The 11262-nt window shown below is 41.8% G+C and overlaps 1 long non-coding RNA gene across 2 annotated transcripts in view; it reads left to right on the top strand.

Moving 5' to 3' along the window:
• LOC134472130 (uncharacterized) overlaps nucleotides 1–11262 on the top strand; it is a 96452-nt gene that overhangs the window by 11707 nt on the left and 73483 nt on the right. The window lies entirely within an intron of this gene.

The raw sequence follows: 11262 nt of genomic DNA, 5'->3' as shown, positions 1-11262 counted from the left end.
TATAAATTATCACAACATATTCAATGAAATATCAACTTTCTTTAAATGTGCTGAAATCTATCAGCTAGGCTGAATTAAAGCCTGGGATCTGCTTTGAGATGTAGTAAAAAGAGAGAGTGACCTGCTTGCTCATGGTCATTCTGACACACTTGGGTTAGCTACCAAAAGGTGGGTACTCACACTGTTTTTGTTTTATTGATGAAAGACCTTAATGTAATATTTTATTTTTATATTTTGGTACCGGGTAAAATTTATAACGTCACACTTGCTGTGCAGGTGCTTTGCTGCTGACCTGAATCTCCAGGCCTCCTTAATGTGATATTTAATATTTAATGTAATGTAATGTAAATGGAGTAATTTGTCTGAGATTATTCATGTCTGAATAGGTGAAAAACAACTTTTGGACACATTGAATTCTAATCCCTCCAATTGCATTGCTAAGTCCTCACAAAAGCAGCAGAACGACTCTTTTCTCCTGTTTTTGGTGGTGAGAGTACTTAAAATCTATTGTGCTCTGTGCAAGCACATTGTATCCTGGATCTCCTGATTTTACTTTTCCTGCATAGCTGAAACTTTATGTCCTTTGGCCAGCATCTCTCAATCCCCTCATCCCTAGACCCGGGTAACCATTACTCACTCCATTCTCTGCTTCTATGAGTTTGTGCTTTTCAGATTCTACATGTAAGTGATGGGCTCATATGCTATTTCTATGCCTAGCTTATTTCATGTAGCCTAACATCTCTGAAAAGTGTGAATGATGACTTCACACGAGTCCATTGTGTGTTTTCGTCTGTTGATAGACACTTGGGTTGATTCCATATCTTGGCTATCGTGAATAATGCTGCACTATCATTCCCCTTTTATAGGGATAAAACTGAGGTTCAGCACATTAAATTGATTGCCTGGTGGTGCCACAGGTGGATGGACATGCTTTTCTTTTTTATCTTTGTTGCTCTGTTCACAAAAATGCCCTTTGTTGATTCCAAATGTTTATGTCCTGCTTTCTGCGTTCCTGATAATCAAGAAGCAGCTCTTCATCTGGAGATCTCCAAAGTAGCTATAGAAGCTTGGGATTCTTTTTGTAGCTTTGCCATGGTTTCTTTATGGCTATAGGTGACTGCTGATGTGTACTGATCCACTTCATAAATCACAAATAGTGCAGATGGTTTGGCCTGAGCCAGTCTAGGCCTGGCAGAGTGTTGTCGGCAGAGTGTTGTCTGTAGAATGTGCAAGGCATGAAGAGACTGGACCTGAATTTATTTCTGCTGTGTAGCTGAACTTGTTTTTTTTTAAATTGGTACTGGGGATCGAACTCACAACCGCCTGCTTGCAAGGCAGGTCCTTATGCCACTGAGCTAAATCCTCAGCCCAGTGTGTAGCTGAACTTTTGTGTCACTGACTTTGACCCCCAGAGCAGGCTCACACTCCTTCCCAGCACCGGGGCAGACCAGGTTCCACACACAGCTTCAAAGGACCCTCCCCGGGTTCCTGACCCGGCCTCTCAGCCTTGCCCTCTACAGTGGAGTTCTGCCTGCTCCTTGCTCCCATGTAAGTGCTGTTTGAGTCTCTCTCCTTGCATTTGTGCTTTTTCTAGAGACAACAGAACCTGGGACTCTCCAGGATCGAATCCACATCCCTGGGTGTTATGGATTACAAACGGCTGGTCACTTAATACCAGCTGAATTAAATCAGCATGGGGCTGAGTGTAGATGGCTCACCTGAGGAAAGTTGCCAGCATAGAGACTTGGAAAGATGAGTAAGGTGTTGTGAGTTTCTCTAAGTATTGCTGTTTGGAGCTGTTGGTTCCTTTGGAGGAGCTCCTCATGACTAGCTTCTCTAATACGATTTATTTGGGAGGGCAGTCTAATTTTTTAGTTCTTTATTTTTTAAATTTTTAAAATTTATTTGAAAGAAGATAAAACAGAATCAAACTAATCAAAACAAATCAGTGTAAGTGATACAGAACTAAAAACATTACCAAATCAACAATAGTTATCAAATGCCTTTTATGTCTTCAAAATAGCTGCAGATAACTTTGGACATAATAAAAAGCAAATAGAATAGAACAGAATAGAAACAGTAAAAACAAGACAACGAATGATATAAAGGACTTCAAAACAAGCCAATAGTAAATCCAAAATTATTGCCATAATATATCTTGCTGTCTTTGAAATAGCTGCTCCTGCCATCATATTAACATAATCAAACAAAACAAAAGAATAAAATCCAATCCAAAAAAACAATGGAAATGATAAAGGACTTCCAAAACAAGACCACAGGGAATCAACAGTGGCTGCAATCGTAAGACGGAGACCCCCTTAGATGCCACACTGCTTACCTGCTGGAGAGCCCTATGAAGCGGCTCTGAGCAGGATTTAAATCTTCCTACTTAGCTTTCTATGTTCATCTGTGAGTCTGTCCTAGACCTCAGCCCCCTGCCTGGCGATGGGAGCTGATTCATAGTGAATCTCCATGAATCACTGGTCCTGGCTGAGGCCTGCAGTGGCCTGCAGTGGCCTGTGAGGCCAGAGATACCACAAAGGGCAAGATAAGGCCACGGCTGAAGGCACCTTGGCTCCAACTCTAATTAAGTAAATAGAGACTGCAGCTGAGGAAATTTCACTCCTGCAGTCGCACTCCTACCATAAATGTCATCTTGGAGATAAAACAGTTCTCCTAAGTTGGCATAATTTACTACTTGGAGAAGTCTTTGAAATGACTCCCAAGGTCCTGCTCATTTCCCATGCTTTCCTCAATTTTCTTGCCTTTTGTTGTTGGTTAAAAGTGGGCAGGTCCAGAGATGTCTTTGTCTTAGCCCTCAGAGTCTTGAGCTCAGCTAAAGGGTTTTGACCCCTCCAGAGCCCTGAAATCATATCATGTCTCATTTTATTTAAACCTCCACCATACATTCATTTGGAGATTGAGGATCTAAGCCAGGACCTGATACTTATCACTATCCCTTGAAACCATGATCAGACCACTGGCCCTAGACCTGCAATGTTAGTGAAACACCAGCGCACCACAGGCATCCAACTGCATTTCACCTTGATAGCCGTCATCACAGCCTGTGTTTCTCCTGATAAGCTGGTTGCTTATGGTGGAGGGGAGCAGATTGTGGGATGGTACTTGTTCGTTTGCCAGCCTGCTCTCTGGAGGGGGCTAGGGTTTGGCTGTTCCAGTCTGGTGGGGTCCACACATGGCGCTGGTTCTCACAGGCTGGGTTTGCTCGCTTTGTTCTCTCTTCCATTGTTCTGTGAATGGCGCTGACTGAAGGAGAGAGACTAGGGTCTGACTCTAGTTCTTTATATATATTTAAATATTAGATCTCTTGTCTGAGGAGTAGCTAGTAAATTCTTTTCCCCATTCTACAGGTTGTCTCTGCACTCTATTGGTAGTGAAAGTTAAATAATTCTTAAAGGAAAAATTCTGGAAGCTTTGTCCAGAACTTAGTAAAGAACAGTTTAAGAACTTCCCTTTGGGAAGTTGTTTTGTTTGTTTGCTTGTTTTTTGGAGACAGGATTCACTAGGAAGCTCAGGCAGGCCTTTCACTCCCTGTGTAGTCCAAGCTGGCCTCAAAAGTCATGGCCAATGAGTGCTGGAATGACAGGCAGTTGCCTCTGTACCAGGTGGGAGGCTCTTTAGAGGGTGAATCCTGGATATTGATACCCCAGCTCTTTAGAAAAACTTCAATTTTGTTTCAAGTACACTTAAAAAGTACACTGACACACATCAGTGCTTGTTTTTTAAGTGTACTATCACTCATGTTTTAGAATTATTTAAAATAAATAATTTTAGATAAATAATTTTAAATAAAATTAAAATTTAAATGGAATTTTTAATATGATCAGGTAACAAAACTGTACTCAGTGCTTTTCCTGAAATCTGCACACAATTCATATTTTATTTGATGTAAGGGAGAGAATCACTTTTATGGTTTGGGTCTAGAATGTCCCCCAAAGACTATATATTAAAGATTTGGTCCCAAGCCTCTGGTTTATTGAAGGGGGTGGTGACCCTTTAAGAAGTGGGGCCTAGTGACAGGACGTACGGTCACTGGAGGGCATACCCCTGAGGGGGACAGTGAAGCCTTTCTTCCTCTCTTTGCTTCCCAGCCATGACAGTGTGAGCTCTGCTCCACTACACTGTGATGTTCTGCTCTCCCAGAGGCCCCCAAACTATGGACTGAACTCCCATAAACTGAGAGCCAAAACAAATCTCTCCTCTTTCTAAGTTTATCTCAAGTATTTTGTCACAGTGATAGAAAGTTAACATTGTCACCTACTTGGCTACTGAACAAATACTTATTGAGCACCTGTATGTGGCGGGCATTCTGTAAAGTTCTGGGCCTAAAATAGGTAAGATAGAAATGTTCTCAAAGACTTATGCACTCAGGGCCTCCTGCTCACAGCTGACCAAATCAAAGGAGGTCATATATTCAGGGAAAAGGCAAAAAGATTTATTAACAGTTAGCTCTAAGGAGATAGAGGGCCTATTTGCCTTGAATCACCTTCTCCCTGTTTATAGGTGGACAAGGGTCTTTTAAGAAATGAGGGGAAGGAGAGATAAGGGGCTATAAGGAGGCAACCAAGGTAAAATGGGGTTAAATTAGGGTGGATCTAACCCAAAATGACTGTTATCCTTGGAAAGGGGAAATCTGGACACAAATACAGGTAGGAGGAAGACAATGGGGGACTGAAGGACAATGGCAAGCGAATGTGAGGGCCCAGATCAGGGTGAGGCACTGACAGGCCAAAGAGAACCGGAGGTTTGCAGTAGACCACTAGAGAGTAGGACAGGCACAAAGCGAATTCCGCTTCCTGTTCTTGGGGGAGAAGCAATTTCACCAATGCCTTGTTCTTGGTATTCTAATCTCCAGAACTGCAAGACAGTAACTTTCTGTTTTATAAGTGGTTTGTGATGTTGTGTAATAGCAGCCCTAGAAAATGAATACATAAAAGGAAAGGGAACCATTCTGTTGATGTGGTCAGAGACCACTAAAGAGATAAAAGGCAAATTTCTGAGCTTTTAACCTGTTACTCTATAAAAGCATGATTTGTGTTTTCTCCTGAGGCCTTCAGGGCCTTAAAATGATTTTGCTATAAACCATGTTTCTTTACTTGGGCCTACAAATGTCCAATAGGTAACTAAAAGCAAAACAGAGCTTAATTTTTACTTTGTGTCCTTTCTTACCTTAAAGTTCTAGATATGCCTATGTTAATGGTTTAGGAAAAGTTGGCAAAAACAAAATTTACTAACTTTAACCATGCCTCACCTGTTTTGTCCCCCTTTATAAGGATAACTAAAGTGATTTTCAAGATTTAGAAGGATACTAGGCATGGTGAGGCATGTCTATAATATTACTATAGACAGCTAAATTAGGTAGAAGTATTGTAGGCAGTCAAACAGGGCTGGGGCCAGAAGGAAGTCAGTGCAGAAGATGGGGATGCATGAGACTGTTGCTGAAAGAATATCTGAAGAAGAATAAATAACCAGATTTACATACTTCCTTAAGGGATAAACAGAAGTTTGAGATTATTGGTGTTACTCTCCTGAGATTTTCCATTATCTCATTGGGGTGGGCCATCCTCTCCCACCCACTAAGACTAAGGCAAAAGACAAGACTAAAACTATAGATTATTGGTCAGAGTTAATGATCTCACACATATGCTCATTGCTACCAAAGTGACTATCTTTGTAATTTTATTGGTTGATCATTATTTTGACCCATATTGTTCTTACCTCATAATTTTGCTCTATAAAACTTTAAAATAAAACAAAAAAACTTCTTTTGAGAAGTGGACTCATTGGCAACCCACTTTTTTATTCCCTGTCCCTATTTTCTATTCCTTTTCTCCAATAACTTTTCCTACTTTGTTTATTTTTGAGTCAGGGTCTCTCTTGCTTTTACATAACTCAAACTCACAATGATCTTCTTGCCTCAGTCTCCTGTGTGCTGAGATGACAGGTGAATTTTCCTACCCTTAGCTTCCATTGTTCCTTAGAATTTATTCTTAGACTTTGGAGAACATGCACTCAGCATATTTGATGTCTAGCATTTCCAGTTTATCAAGGCCAGCACTCTAGCAGGCTAGGGCAAGAGAACCACAAACTTGAGCTTAGCCTGGGTAATTTAGCGAGATCTTGTTTTTTAAGAAAAAGATTTATGAGCCAGGGGTGATGGTACATGCCTGTGATCTCAATACTCAGGCGGGTGAAGCAGGAGGATTGCTTAAGGGTTCAAGACCAGTGTGAGTTCAAAGCCAGCCTAAACTATATAGTAGGATCCTGTTTCGACATACCTCCCACCAATAAAAAAAGATTTACGAGGTTTACAGGACATCATTTGGTAAAGTTGATCACCAACTTTTCTAACACCTCAGAACAACTCTCTGGAGAGATGCCTAAAAGTTTTCAGCCATTCTAGCCATTGCCCTAAACCTGTAATATCCTAGTTTCCAGAAAAGGCCTCATAGATCCACTTCCTAGAGAGATCACCATTTCATGCAGAAACAGTGATCTCATGGGGACCAATTTGCCCAAGAGAAATCCAAGAGGATTTCTCTAGAGCTATGAAACCAGAATGAGACAACAATCTACCAGATTCCAGCCCTTGCTGGGGTTAATACAGATAGTAATATACAAAGTACAGCTGGGGCTATGGGCCAGTCTCCTCCACTCACTTGAACCTGAACAGTGCCTCAGGGCCAGCTTCCCCGAGCTTTGTCCTAAGGTTGACTGTTCTGAGCACAGATAAGGAGGACAGAGACTCAATGCCCTGCTTTTCTCCTTCCAAAATCCCAAATCAGGGTGCATGTTTGCTGACACTCCACCCTGATCTGTGGTGAACTTTGTTCACTCAGAACTTATTAAAGCTTCATACATATGGACTGTGTCTCCTATAGTCAATTATAATGGTGAGTTATGGGAAAGAACAGGGACAGTAAACACAGCTGACATGGCTCGGCAACCTGTCAGCCAACTCCGGAAGGCCCAGTGTGAGGCACTTAACACCCAGTACAACATTTAAAATTCTTTATTATTATTATTGTTATTTTGTATTTTTCCTTTTTATCGGTACTGGGGATCGAACTCACGACTGCCTGCTTGCAAGGCAGACACTTATGCCGCTGAGCTAAATCTCCAGCCCCAACATTTTAAATTCTTAAACCTGAAATATTCAGCACTTATGCTGTTTTCCTTCCTGCTGGCACGAGCTCACTCACTTTGAGTGACCATTGCCTAAACTTTGCTGCTCTTTCCTTACTGTCACGTGCCATGTCCAGTTGTCTGTGCTGTACCCCAAAACAAGACCACCAAGATATTAATCACAATGGGGGGGGGGCAAGATGTCTGTAAAAGAGCACTTTATTTAAGCTGGTACCCAGCAGCACAGTGCAGATGGAGTTTGCAAAGCTGGGCAACTGAGTTAGAATTTTGACAGATTTTTATAGTTCATTTATGATGAGTTCATTGACCACTTAAGTACATAGCAATGAGAAACAGAAACAAGGTGGCCTTTGTTCCCCCTTTGCTTGAGGTCAGAGGTATTTCACAGTGGGTGGTTAGCCAATTCATAACCCTTGGTCTGCCAATCCCAGAAACATTTGTCTCTCATAAAGAGAACAATGGTTGACACAGCATCATTTGTCTCTTACAAAGGGAACAAAGGTTGACACAGCAAACAAGTTACTAAGGTAATTATGCATACAGAACAGCATGATGACATGGTTAGTTAATCTATAACTATGTGGTTGGTGCTTCATAGTTACGAGGGTAACGAGCACATAGGGTATGGAAGGTAACAAGCACAGCATAGAAAGACAATACTGCTAATAACTATCTTTTTAACTAACTATTTTTGCTAATAACTATCTTTTTAGCATTTTAGTACAACATCTGTATTGTACACAGAACTTAGAAACCTGTCCAGAACATTGTCACCCACGGCAGCAATAGCACCTAAAAAGTTGGTCTTTGTGAATGGGACATTCTGATTCATCTCTTCTGATTTATAATCCCTTCAGTTTCTCAAATGGAGCTTGCCCCCATATTCTCCTACATTTCTTTGTTCGGGGACTGGCTTAATATTTGTCTTTGCTGTGCTGTCCATTATTTTCTTTTGCTTTCCACTTAAAGTTTTGCCTGTAAATTCATAGTTTTAAGTTTTAATTTCCATTATCACTAAAACAAAGACCCATGCTAGCCTGGTGATATTGTGAGGCTATAATCTATGTGAGACTGTAGGGGTGAGTGGTATCACACAGAGTTTGGGGACCAATGTAAAGAGTTGAAATCTGCCCCTCTGTCAAAGCGGTGAAGATATCAGAGTGATCTGGCTTGTGGATCAATCCGTGGGGTGACCCTGGAGGGGGAACGGGGATTAAATAAAGACATAGGGAAGACAAAGAGAGATGGAAGCAAGTCAAGAGAGAATCTGATCAAGCCCCCGTTTATTCCAGAAGTGATTACATCTTTTATAGGGAAAGGGCGGGCTGGTGGGACAGGAAGAGGCTATGGGGATGAATACAACAGGGTCATCGTCATGTCTGGGTATGTGACATAAGCAGGAGAGGATTATGGTTAATGTAGGCAGATGCATTGTGCCCATAGGAGAGAGAGAGGCAGGGAGGCAGCAATGGGGCTGTCGCGTGGCTCCCTACATCTCTTCCCTTTCTATATTATTTAATCAGGAGTATGGCAGGCCTGTGAGGACAGCATCTTTCTTAGGTCAAGGACCTCATTACATGAACCCAACCAGGCCTTACCTGTCATGGGCTTGCAGAACAGCAGTTGGTCCTGTGCCTGTCTTAGGCGGCCAATGGAGTTAACATGCATGTCCTAGTTGCCTGCCTCTGACTGCCTGTCCATTGCCCCAGGGCAGTTAGCCCACATTGCCATACGGGCCATTTGTGGGAATTCCTTCCCGGTAGGTTTGTTGATCTGCCATTTCCAGCTGATAATAGTGTACCTGAATGGGCTTTGCCATAAACGCGTCTATCTGGTTATTAATGAGTGTCATAATCCTCTGAAAAATACAGGGACTCACAGAAAGGAGAAGCAATAGGGCAGCTAGGGGACCCAAAAGGGGTGCTAGGTAGGGGGAAAGCTCCCCCCCCACACACATCGAGGAGAAGGGGTTGGCAGCCATTTGTTGTTGTTGTTGTTGAAGTCGTTCTTCTATTTCTTGGAGTTTGCCTCGCATAACACCGGACACAGTATATTTGGCTGGTTTATGTTTCTCCAGACTGAGAAGAGCCTCTTCCACAATCACAGGGGTTGTGTGCATGGCTGTTAGCAGTTGTAGTCTGTTTGGCAGGGGTCTAAATCCACCATGGGTGTGTTATAGCTCAAGGAGAAGGCTGAGTAGGAAGCATAGGGCTCCAGGGAGTTGTGTCACCTGTAAGAGAACACAGGGGATTGTGCCTCAGGAAATGACATTATTCCTGGGCGTTGCATGGGGTCTTTGAAGAACTGTCTACTTGTTTTACAAGGCGTTCAGGTAGCCATTTTAGCCTCTCTGTCTTATTGAGAGTAAACACACACTGAACCTCATCCCCATATGAGAATGGGGTCAGGGCCATGCCATGAATTACTCAGGGGGTCTCTCTATAGTATAGAAGCAAATTGCTTTTGTGTTTCAGAATGCCAAAAATGCATGGCTGCTGACTGTCCAGAAGCATCCAAGTTTAAAAAATTAAGGATGAATAAGGCATGAGATAGAATATTTTTAGGTGTCCTCCTTGTGGTACCATTCCCCCCTTTTCATTTTATCAACAGTGAGTTTTAGGGAGAGATGTGCCCTTTTAACTATGCCTTGACCTTGAGGGTTATAGGGTATGCCTTTTATATGATCAATATTAAGATGTTGACAGAAATGAGCAAAGGCAGAACTAGCATAGGCGGGACCATTATCAGTCTTCAATTGTTGTGGGCATCTCAGAACTGATAAGGTAGTTAACATATGGCTAATAACGTTTGGTAGCTTTACCAGTCTGGGGAGAGGTATAAATGAAACCACTAAAGACATCTATAGTTAAATGAACATATTTAAGATTGCCAAACTCAGGAATGTGGGTGACATCCATTTGTCATAATGCATTGAGGATAATTCCTCTAGGATTAACCCCAAAGTGTGGAATTGGGAGGTGCATGGCACAAGAAAGGCAATTTTTTTACTATCTGTCTGGCTTGTTTTCTAATGATCTTAATACATAATTACAGAAAAATAAATGGTAAGAAATCAACAGTTAATAAGTTACATATTGTCATCTCAGAAATAGTCATCCAGGCCACAAAATCAAAGCATGTAAAGTCACATCCAAACAGTGACACTGCCAACAGTTCTGCTCAATGATCCAACAAAAACTTAGTAACATGCTTATCAGTCCCACACACCTGTCTTCTATCTCAAAGAGGGCAAGACCAAACATACCAAAACAGAACAAAACAGTTTTTAAAAAAAAGATATAAAGAAATACAGATTTTAAAGCAAGTCCACTGGAGATCTTCACTGTTCATCTAATTGTCTCTGGTTTCCTCCAAACAGCTGTGCCCATCTTCACGCACATTAAATACACACTGCATGGTATAGAACTAATCAAATACTACAGGATGATGAAGGCTCCTTAGGTTTTCAAGATCTGACATTGGGGAAGACAATAATAACTACCATAGTGTCTCTCATTCTCCTCTCAGCAGCTGTCCCCATCCATACATATGCTGAAATTAAACTTAAGAGACTAGACCAATATCACTCCGATCAGTTAAATGAGTCAAAGTAATTGACATTGGAATCTCCACCTCTGGAGTCTTTTCTATAAAATGATCAGTCTCTCTACAGGCAAAACAGTCTGTTCATGCTTTTGAGACAAGAACTGTCCAACTGCAAATCCCTGCAAGGTAGCAGCCACAGCAAAGGTGTATATATCCTGTTAGGCCTGTTCTATTTTTACAAGGTCTGATAGTGGCCTGGCAGACGGTGCTGGCACCTTTAAAAGCCAGCTGTTCAACAAAATCAGTGCCTCTATCAGTGCGGCCAAAGACTCCGCTAGCAGCAGCAATCAAACAGTCAACAAACTCTGAAAAGGGTTTATCTGGGCCTTGCTTAATGCTAGTGAGAGGGGAGCTCATATTATCTTTTGCAGGCAGCTTTCTCCATGCTCGAGTAGCTGCTGTTTGAATTTGAGCGAAAAGTGTTGGATTAAACTATTTTTGAGCCTTTCTGCATGCATAGGCATCTTCCACTATTAACATATTAAGGTC

This window comes from Cavia porcellus, unplaced genomic scaffold (assembly GCF_034190915.1).
Source record: "Cavia porcellus strain 051 isolate PalLab524CR breed Dunkin Hartley unplaced genomic scaffold, mCavPor4.1 scaffold_22, whole genome shotgun sequence".
Classification (NCBI taxonomy): Eukaryota; Metazoa; Chordata; class Mammalia; order Rodentia; family Caviidae; genus Cavia; species Cavia porcellus.
Note: the sequence above shows the minus strand (reverse complement) of the source record. Positions and strands in the feature narration are given on the sequence as shown.